This window comes from Crinia signifera, chromosome 2, assembly GCF_055691185.1.
Source record: "Crinia signifera chromosome 2, ASM5569118v1, whole genome shotgun sequence".
Lineage (NCBI taxonomy): Eukaryota > Metazoa > Chordata > Amphibia > Anura > Myobatrachidae > Crinia > Crinia signifera.
Window position 1 is genome coordinate 376,889,377 of NC_139218.1, and position 10,881 is coordinate 376,900,257.

Here is a 10,881-nt window from a genome sequence, read left to right on the forward strand (position 1 = left end):
TGAGGGGTATTGACCAGGGATCGTGGGGCGATAGATAATACATAATGATGAAGCTGCATGATCGGGAATAAACTGTTTTGGGACAGGCCAAACTTTTCTCTTATCATGGGGAAGGGGAGAAGTTTCCCCCCTGGGTCAAATACTTGGGAGATAGTCTGGAGACCCTTATTTTTCATGCGATTGAAGATTGGGCTATTAATGGCCGGTGGGAACATGGGGTTGCCCCAGATTGGGATCCATTCGGACTGGTTGGGGTTGAGTCCTACTTTAGTGCATGTTTGCCTCCATGTTTTGTAAATATCCTTAACCCCTTCCCGACATTTGACGTACATGTACGTCATGGTCGGGAAGTACTTCCCGACATTTGACGTACATGTACGTCATGGCTTCTAACTGTCACCGCGTCTATAGACGCGGTGACAGTTACGAGATGTCTGCTGTCCCTGACAGCAGACATCCCCCCTCGCCGCCCAGGGGTGGCAGGGGTGCCCCCCCCGGTCGGCGATCGCTGTGATTGGCTGTTCAAATCTGAACAGCCAATCACAGCGTTTCCTGTGTTACCGGCGGCTAAGCCGCTCGGTAACACAGAAAACGGTGGTGATCGGTGCAGCACCGATCACCACCGAGCGGCAGCACCCCCCTCCCACCCACCGGCACTCACCCGGCAGCTCCGCCGCCCGGAACAGCAGGCTCACCCGGCTCCCCCAGCGCACGCAGCGCTTCCCCCCTCCCACCCCCCCCGCAAGCTGCAGCAGCAGCAGCAAATAATAAAATGTGTTGCAGCAGTGAAATATATATATATATATAAATATATATATATATATATATATGTGTGTGTATGTGTATATATATATATATACACATATATGTATGTGTATATATGTATATATATATATATACACACATATATATGTATATATATATATATACACATATATATATGTGTATATATATGTGTACATATATATGTGTATATATATGTATATATATATATATATATATATATATATATGTATGTATATGTATGTATATATATATATATATATATATATATGCGCTTCCAGACAGATATTCCCGACATATGACGTATATATACGTCATGGTCGGGAGGTACTTCCCGACCGAAGACGTATATATACATTTTTTTACACAAAAATGCAGATCTGGCTCAAAATTTTTCATTTTCACAAGGAATGAAGGAGACAAAGCACCCCAAAATCTGTGCCCCAATTTCTCCCGAGTATGGCAATGCCTCACATGTGACCAAAAAATACCAGTTGGGTGCATGGCAGGACTCAGAAGGGAAGGAGTGATTTTTGGATTTTGCAGCACAGATTCTGGTTGAATGACCCCAGAAGCACCAATACAGTGGAACCCCCCCACAAGTGACCCCATTTTGCAAACTACACCCTTCAGGGAATTCATCAGGGGGTATAGTGTACATTTCAAACCCCCAGGGGTTTCACCAATTTTGATACAACTGAGCTGTGAAAATGAAAAATTTAATTTTTTCATTTTCACAGCCCAGTTGTATCAAAATTGGTGAAACCCCTGGGGGTTTGAAATGTACACTATACCCCTAAATGAATTCCCTGAAGGGTGTAGTTTGCAAAATGGGGTGACTTGTGGGGGAGGTTCCTAACTTTTAGCACTTATGGTGCCTAGAAACCTACATGGTGCCTAAAAAAAAATCTCATAAAAAGGAGGCTCCAAAATCAAGTAGGTGCTCCTTCTATTATGAAGCCTGTGGTTTGGTCAATGTGCACACTAGGGCCACATATAGGATATTTATGAAAACAAAAGAATTGGGGGAATCAATTTTTAGTCACATTACTCTAGTAAAATCGACTGTGTTCGTTAGAAAAACGTATTAAAATTGAAACTCTGCAAAAAAAAAGAAATTTTGAAATTTCACCTACACTTTGTTTTAATTCCTGTGAAACACCTAAAGGGTTAACAAACTTCCAAAATGCTGTTTTGAATACTGTGAGGGGTGCAGTTTTTGAAATGGCATCATTTATGGGGGTGTCTCACATACAAGTCCCTCAAAGTCACATCAGAACTGAACTGGTCCCTAAAAAAATCAGTGTTTGAAATTTTCTTGAAAATTTGAGAATTTGCTATTCATATTTGAAGCCTCCTAGTGTCCAAAAAAATGAAAAGGAGGTTGAAATAATGATTGCAACATAAAGTAGACATATGGTCTTTGTTAGTTATTAACTATTTTGAGTGGTATGTTTATTTGTCTCACAAGCAGAAAATGTGACATTTTGCAAATTGCTAAATTTTCCATTTTTTCACGACATTTTGGTATTTTTCACAAAAAAACACAGACTGTATCGACCCAAATTTACCACTAACTTGAAGTACAATGTGTCACGAGAAAACAATCTCAAAATCACTGGGATAAGTAAAAGCAAAAAAAAGTTATCCCCACTTAAGTGAAACATGTCAGATTTGAAAAAAATGGCTCTGTCAGGAACGCAAAAACTGGCTCTGTCAGGAAGGGGTTAAATAGGGGGTTGTTTAGTATATGTTTGGGGATGAGTTTTGGAGCGGAATGTAGAAGAGCACCTGGGGAGAAGGGAAAAAATAGGGCACAATCTAGGTCATATATTGAAAATGCATCGCTTTTTGACAGCCATCCCAGAGCATATCGGGAGAGTAAGGCGCATGAATAGTTTTGTATATCAGTGAGGCCCAAACCTCCGTCGGTCTTAAGTAATTTTAGCTTTGGTTGGGAAATTCTTGGCTTTTTCCCCTGCCATATGAATTTTGATGAAGCTTGGGTCAGTGCAGTTATATCCGTGGATTTAGGTTTTATCGGGAGCATCTGTAGGGGGTATAATAAACGCAGCAGTAATACTGTCTTCACTACCTCGACTCTTCCCATCATGGAAAGTGGTAGGTCCTTCCAGTCCTGCATAGTTTTTGTAATTTTATGTATGATGGGTGGGTAGTTGCATTGTTCTAGCTTTAACAGGTCTTTGGGTATCTGGACTCCCAGGTACTTAATCTGGTCCGTTTTTTGTTTAATGGAGTGGAGTTCCTCGTTCTCTGGGAATACAGGTGGGGGTCCTTTTATCATTAATAATTCTGATTTGTCCACATTGACCTTATAACCCGAGAAGCTCCCAAAGTCCTTCAGAATCTGGAAGACCACTGGGATGGCATGTTGCGGGTGAGAGAGAAATATCAACATGTCGTCGGCGAATAACGACACCCTAAGGTCAATGTGGCGAATCTTTATCCCTTGAAAAAGCGGGGAGTTGCGGAGGGTGATGGCCAGGGGTTCTAGGGCTAGGACGAAGAGGAGGGGCGACAGAGGGCAGCCCTGTCTCGTGCCTCTAAGGATAGGGAAAGGGGGGGATAGCAAGCCATTTGTTATTATGTGTGAGGTGGAGTTACTGTATATAGTTGATACAAAGTCTATAAATCTAGTTGGGAAGGCGAAACGTTTCAGGACATACTGTAGGTGGTCCCAGTGCACCATGTCGAACGCCTTTTCTGCATCTAGGGAAAGGATGGCTTTTGGCGCTTCCGACATGGCGCACTGGGACATAGTCACCGCGGACAACACCCGTCTTATGTTTATGGCTGAATTGCGGCCTTTAACAAAACCTGTCTGATCCATGTGTATGAGGGACGGGAGGATCAATTTGAGTCAAGCTTCACTTTTAGTTAGAAGCTGAATGTGAAATATATCGAAATGATCCACAATAATTACTGTACTATACCACTGTATAAGTCGTAAGTGTGGAGGTTATCCCCAGAAAGTAAAATAACAGTTCACTATACACCAACCCATGGAAAAATATAGGTAAATTAGGCATACCTAACTTAAAATTTGTATAGCTGCATAAACCACATAAAGGTTTCTTTTCCAATGGACCCCCTTTGTTCAAGATTTTTCTACAGGGTCCTCATTGGAGGGAGCGGGAACATGTCTTCAAAAACGATGAAGATGTTCTGACCCAGAAAATCGTTGTTTGGCTGAGATACATCGACGATGTCATGTTTATCTGGGATGGTACAGAACAAGAACTTACACAGTTCATGACACGTCTAAACAACAATGAACTAAATTTAAGATTTACCTATGAATTTAGTAGAGACACCATTTCCTTCCTGGATCTGCGGATATACCGCAATGAAGATGACCAGATTGCGACTAAACTATTTCGCAAACCTACAGCCACGAACAGTGTCCTTCATAACTCCAGCTCGCATTTTCCACCAACCGTTAGGAACATTCCAAAGGGCGAATTCTTGAGGCTCAAACGAAACTGCTCAAGTCAAGATGAATATGATAAACAAAGCTTAGAACTAACACAACGCTTGAAAGCACGAGGCTATAGCAACCGCCTGATTAAAAGATCTAGATCAGCCATAATGGCACTTGACAGAGATAAACTAGTCTTTGAAACGAAAACAAAATCAGTCGACAGCGCTCCCAGATTTGTTGGCGACTTTTGCAACAATTGGAGAGAGATGAGAGACTCCATACAAAAATATTGGCATATCCTCAAATCTGATCCTGATCTTGCCACAGATTTAGGTGATTCCGTATCCATGAGTTGGAGGAGATCTCCCAACCTCAAGGACGCGTTGGTTAAAAGCCACTTTGTTCCAAGACCCAAGAAAAATCCCATATGTCAAGGCACATTCCCATGTGGTGCATGTAAAATCTGCAACCTTGTGACCCCGACTACATCAGTGATGGACAAATATGGGAAACTGCACCACATTAATGACTATTTTAATTGCAAAACAACTAATGTGGTGTATTGTATCACTTGTTCTTGTGGGAAAAAATATATTGGTATTACAACAAGGATGCTCAAAAACAGGATCCTGGAGCACTTAGGTACTATAAGGAACGCGTCAAGAGATTTGGTCAACATGAAACAAATCACCACAGTGGCTCGACATTTTCACCAATATCGGAACGACAGAGAACATCACAAAATAGGTGTCTTTTGTTTGGAGAAAATACATCTGGGGATACGAGGTGGAGATACCATGAAGGAACTGCTTAAAAAAGAAAGTCAGTGGACCTTCTATCTTGGTACCCTTGCACCCAATGGTCTTAATGAGCATATCAATTACAGCATTTTTGTTTGATATTTTGTTATCCATTCTTAATTCATACTCTCCATAACAAACCTTCCAAATTCAAAAATTTTTATATAAAATTTTTTTCTTCTTCATATTTATTTTTTCGTATCAGGCTGTTTTCATTTACTTCTTTCTCTTTTTTGTACATTTGAGTGATTAATGTTATTCACTATGTATAACACACACTTATAATTTCATTTTTCTTGTATTTTTCGTGTGTTTTTTTTCAGTGTCAATCTAAGAATATAAACCCTTTTCAATTCATAGTCCTTTACACTTTCTCGGCTTATTTTCACTGTGTTTTTGCCCTTTTTTCACCATTATTTTATGCATTTTTCTTCACTTTCACATTTTTGTTTTTCATGCTGTCACTATCAGCACAAGTATATAAAGCTGCTGCACCTGCGCAGCTGGTATACGACCTAGCACTCTATCATCATTCAATGATAACCAGCTATATATTTGATTCACTTTATTTGGGTTTCACTTCTATCCACATTAGTTATCACATAATGTACATTGTTACACTGATTTCATTTGAACAATTATACACATCCTCACCCCTTCCCCTTCCCCCCCCTCTCTTTTTTTACCTCCTCTTTCTTCCTCCTTTCCCCCCCCCCGTTTAGTTTCCCCTTCCTCCTCCTCCTTCCCAGTTTTCATGTGTCATCCTTACCCTAGCACTCCAACTTGGCGTCAACCACTAATATCTTCACCTTAATAATAATTTTCTTATTATTATTAATAATTTTATTCCCTTCCCATGTCCGTCACTCCATCACTAAATTACTATCTTACACATTTGCAGCTCCTTCTATGAATATCCATAATCATCAGATCATCAATTTTTATCATTTTTATTCCTATATAAATAAATTTTGATTTATTTCTATTTAGGCATCTGTGCGTATTCTTTGCGCAATTATTTGCGCTCACTTATGCAATATTTTTCAATTATTATCTATTAAATTTATTATATATATTGTGGTAATATATTTAACAGATATTATATCATCACTTATAAACTGATCTTTCAATACACCAGATAATAATAAATTCAAAATAATTCTTTCACATTACATGTATCATAATTTTTCAGCCTGTTTCTATTCATTTATTTTTAATAAATATTTTTTGGCACCTAGTACTTAATTTGCATTTATTTATTTGTACTTTTATTATTTATTCATATTTATATATTAATTTCTATTTTTATTTATTTCCATATTTATTCTTATTTATTTTTATATTTATATTTATTTTTATTATTATTATTTTTGTTTTTATGTTTATTTCCATTATTATTTACTTTACCCTATACTTATTTATTTTTATATTTAATTTATTTTTTTATTTATTCACTTTTATTTTTATGTTAATTTTATTTCTATTTTTATATTTATTTTTATTCCTATTTATTTTTATTATTTTGATAATTTATATTCATATTTATCTTTAATCTTTGTTTACATTTATTATCATTATTTTTATTTTTAAACATAATTCCTTCATATTCATTATATATTTTTTTGCTCATTATAATACATTCAGTCGTTCCCTATGACCAGCTCTCTTTGTTTGCAAGTTGTCAATAGTAACCGCTAATACACCTCGTTCATTTAATTAACTGGCAACGGCCAATTCAGCCTACTTGCCTCAGCTGTAATTAATAATCCATCAATCCCATTAATAAATACTTGGCATTGCGCTCACCACGTTAGGCTTCAGGTGATCAAGCCCACGTGGTGAAACGCGTTCTGATTGACGCTGCTTTGGTGCTGACAGTCTCCTCAGTTCATGGGGAACTGCCAGACGTGACTCTGATCCAGCTACCCCTCGCTGCCGCAGGTATCCTCCCCGCTTCCTTCTCCAGGGTGTCTGGGACACGCTGGCGGCGCATCTCTGCCCTGCTCTGCTCGAGCATCAGGACAGACCTAACACCGCTCACAGCGGCTGTCCCAGCACCATTTCTCCAGCGCCTTTTTTTCTCCAGCAGTGCGCCGGCAAATCACTAGTATCTCCCGTCCGCTCTCAGAAGACGGGACCTCTGTGATTGATTCCAGCACTTATCACTGCTGTCTCATCTGCTCCCTTTATTACTTTTGTCTTCTGGCTGTAAGGTAATATATGTATCAAATTGTAGTCACTCCATGCCTTTTATTGATAAGTAAACGGTGACTCTTCTGATTAGTCTCTTTTTTCTTTATTTATTTATTTTCTGGCAGCGGATATCTTTTTCATATATGTACGCCTCCTTCCTTCTATTTTGCCCAATCTGCTAGACATCTGTATAGTAATTGTTAGACTATTGTCCAGTACTACTAATTGGCATTTAATGTGCTCTTGATTATCCCTATACTATACATTCACTGTGGGCAATGTCAATGTGATTTTTTTCCAATTATTAACTGCGCTCCCATTGTGGATACAAACAGGCATTGTGTTTGTGTTTATATGTGTACATGTCCTTCTATAAATGTGTATTAGCTACATAGGGCATTATTGCTGTAACCACACATTGAGTTACAACCTGCTGCGGAGCTGTTATATAGATTTGATGCCAGATAGTAGAAGTACAAATCTGTGTAAATGCTGATCTGTCAGCATTTTTCTTTAGCTTTATCGCAGCCAAATATTGAATGTTAGAAAAGTTGCTGAACATATTACTGATAAAAACTATATGTACATGGAAGGGTGTTGCAGAGCTTTACTATAAAACTGCCACTAGACAGTGACGGTATTAATGACTAATTCTGTCTGTCTATCAGCATTTTGACAATACTGTATTACGGCCGTACAATATATGCTGAAAAACTGTTGAAACATAGTTTATATATATATATATATATATATATATATATGATACTGTTGCAAATTGTCACAGAATTTTGGCATAAATTTGCTGCTAGACAGTAATTGTATTGATACTTATAATTGTTCATCCACCAACATTCTGTTACAATTTATTACTGCCACTTAGTAAATGTCTAAACTGCTGAACATCATTGGCATATAGACTATATGTGTATGCTTTTGTTGCATGTGCACTTCTTGTATATTACTTCTCTGTTGGGCTGCAATAGATTGAATGTGATATTTTTACTCTGAGCGTACATTTTTTATGAATCTGCTGCCAGACTTTCAGATCCATCTGCTTGTGTCTGAAATTTTACCTCAGCCTTTTCTTTCCCTAACTCCTGCTTTTCCCTTTTCCGTTCCTTTCCCCCCCTCCCAAACCCCCCCTTTTTTTCTTCATCTAGATTTTCCTTCAACGTGCAAAGAGAGACTTCCTGGTGGCGAATTTCAGCCCTGCAATGCTTTAGTATCAGGACTGACCTAACGCCACTTACAGGAGTGTCCTCTTTTCACCTGCTAGTTTTTCCATCAGTGCATCTAACTCTTCTCTCACCCCCCTTCCGCTCATTTCCATGAAGAAGGTGGGCAGCAGAAAGATTAGATTCTAACTCACTGTACTGCGCTTTTCCCAATCTTGAAAGGATACCTGCGCCAGTTATCAGACTATGATAGTCTTTACAACATACGGCCAACCATCATCTAGGGGTATACTATATGTGATATATTCTCAATATAATAATTTTCAAATATCTATAGATAAATCACATACTCTGGATCTGTCATCAGCTGACCTATTATAGGTTCCAAAAAATTTGCATAATTTATGCTATATGTTTACTCAAAACAACACCACCAATTGCCACTGGTTTAGACAAGATTATATGAGAAAATATATCAGTGGCCATTCTTTTCTTTTTTGTTCACATGAAAATATGCTAAATATTTATCTACAGGTTAACTCTATATGGCTAATTTTGCCTCACATGATCTAATAAGAGTTATCATTATTTTAGATATATTGGAATTAAAAGTTAAGTTTTAACTCATTCATAATACATCATTCTCAAAAAATTAAAAGTGTGCCTCCAACAAGAATCCCTGTCTGAGAACGGTTGCCCACTCCTTGTGGACTACCGTCTCTCTTCTTTCTAAGTATACTGGTACTTGATTCTTGGAGGCACCTCCAACGTTGTAACTGTTGTATGTCACAAAATATACACTCTCTCTAGTTGGTTTTTTGATTACACTTGATTTCCTTATTGTCCTGTGCAGGATACTACTCCTACCTGTCCTCATTGGAGGGTACATGTTAACAAAACAACACAAAAGATTCCGTATTAGGAATGTTTATATAGGAAACTATAAAGAATAGCGGATCATCACTTTAGAAGCGTACCGCACTCACACCCAGGTGCGAGGTATCATGATCATAAAGGTATCTTTAGGGTAATTTATGTGCAGTGTGAACCATACAATCACCATTCACCAACCAATGGATCCTTCAAAAATTAGGCAAACCTAACTTACATAACTAATCGCTGTATGAATCCCATCAAGGTTTCTTTTTAAGGTGATCAAATTTCCATTCCGAGGTTCATCACTCCCATGATGGGTGGATATTTAAAAAAAAAAAAAACAGAAAGGATTCCATATCATGGTTATTTTTCAAGGAATAAAATACTTATTCATAAAATATTACAAAAAAAATCCATAAAAAAAAGTCAAAAAACCATCCTGGTATTGGACAATACAACAGATGTTTTGTGTGACTAAGTGAAAGTCTGGATCTAACACTCTCACCTTGACTTGTAGGTAATTGTCTATCTACATATAATAGTGTACTGTACAGTACATACCAAACACACATAAAAGCAGTGGTGAAGCAAGCACATATCCCAAGTAAGGTCAGAGGCCCTAGAAACCCAACATCATTATAACGCCTAACTGTATCGAGCTTCATTGAATGGTGGGCCTTATGGCCTCTTCAAACCACCATGACCAGGTCATATTAAGGCTGAGGAGCATCAGAGGAAAGCCTCAGTCATACTCATTCACATACAGCATGGTCACCAGCAGACACAGTTGTTGCTGCCAAAATGTAAACTCCTAAAATCCTCCCTTTGCTCAGTATAGATGCCTACAGTTAAGATCTAAACACCCCAGTGCATCTTCTGATTTAACTCGCCGTAGACATTTTTGCCTGATCTATTCAAAGACATAGTGATTGGCCCTGATTACTTCCCATCATGCTAGGACAAACTGCTGGTATTCTACTTATAATAGTCTCATATCTGTTTTTTTACTAATGCTTGCAAGGTCTCATAGATGGCTGTACTGTAAATGCTTTAATGTAACCACTGGGTTTATCCCCAGCTAGCACCTTCATTGTCCCCATTACCCCCTTGTCTCTCAATGCCCACCTAGGGCAACCCAATACTCACAATGAGTTATACTGTACCGCCCACTCTTTATTTTTTTATTGAAAATAACCAGTACAAAGTGCGTTTTGGTCTAAATATTGTGATTCCAACTAACTTTAAATGAGGCCCAAAGTGTATAGATAGTCCTTGTGTGCTGTAGCACAACAGCCCCACCGGGTGTCCAGATCACAGACAGAACTAAACGCTGACAGAAAAACCTTAGATTTACAATTACTGGAGAATTGCTCCTACACAGTTATGGACTGGACCATGATAGGTACCCTTGTTTAGGGTGTGGTCATTCTTTAGCGGTGGTGAGGCCAGTTGCCACAGAGTTTTGGCTATCCATTAGAGAGTGCATGGTTTGGACCCCTTGATAGTATATATATATATATATATATATATATATATATATATATATATATATATACTGCTAGTGCATACACCAAAGTCCCAAGAGGAGGTGGGTCCCAGGCAGAGTGGTACC